The sequence below is a fragment of the Poecilia latipinna genome, unplaced genomic scaffold, assembly GCF_001443285.1.
Source record: "Poecilia latipinna isolate Pla-1442-1.1 unplaced genomic scaffold, P_latipinna-1.0 Scaffold1677, whole genome shotgun sequence".
NCBI lineage: Eukaryota > Metazoa > Chordata > Actinopteri > Cyprinodontiformes > Poeciliidae > Poecilia > Poecilia latipinna.
In genome coordinates, this window is record NW_015114293.1 from 151,594 (window position 1) to 151,991 (window position 398).

At 50.5% G+C, this 398-nt stretch overlaps 1 long non-coding RNA gene across 1 annotated transcript; it reads right to left on the reverse strand.

Annotated features, from left to right (window-relative positions):
* Window positions 1–58: 58 nt before the first annotated feature.
* LOC106964468 (uncharacterized) lies at window positions 59–376 on the reverse strand. Its single transcript, XR_001428432.1, has 2 exons — window positions 212–376; window positions 59–136 (listed from the first exon to the last, which is right to left on the reverse strand). It is a non-coding gene; the product is annotated as an uncharacterized LOC106964468 (long non-coding RNA).
* Between the last annotated feature and the right edge of the window lie 22 nt (window positions 377–398).

The window sequence follows — 398 nt, forward strand, 5'->3', positions numbered from 1 at the left end:
TGTCATAATGGGTCCTAGTGAACGCACCCACATGCAAGAACACAACCAGTTGAGCGAATCACAATAATAAAGTTTATTAAATAAAGAGAAGTGGTGGGGAGATCTGGATACGGGGTTGGAACTGCAAGGTCATCAACTGTTAAATGAGAGGACAGATGTGAATAGCAGTCGGTGGCAGAAGGATAATGCAGAGATAGTCGGTGAATCTTACTTGGATAAGGGGTGGAATGGGTTTGATTGTTGCCTGATTGTTGCCTGAGGTTGCGACGGAGGACTGAGGTCCAGAGCTCGCTAATCCGGCGAGCGGAGCACGTTGGAGGACGGGCAGGTAAGAGCGGCTGTAGCGGACGGTTGGCAAACGGAGAGCTCGATTCATCCAGGGGCGAGGGTACTGGCTT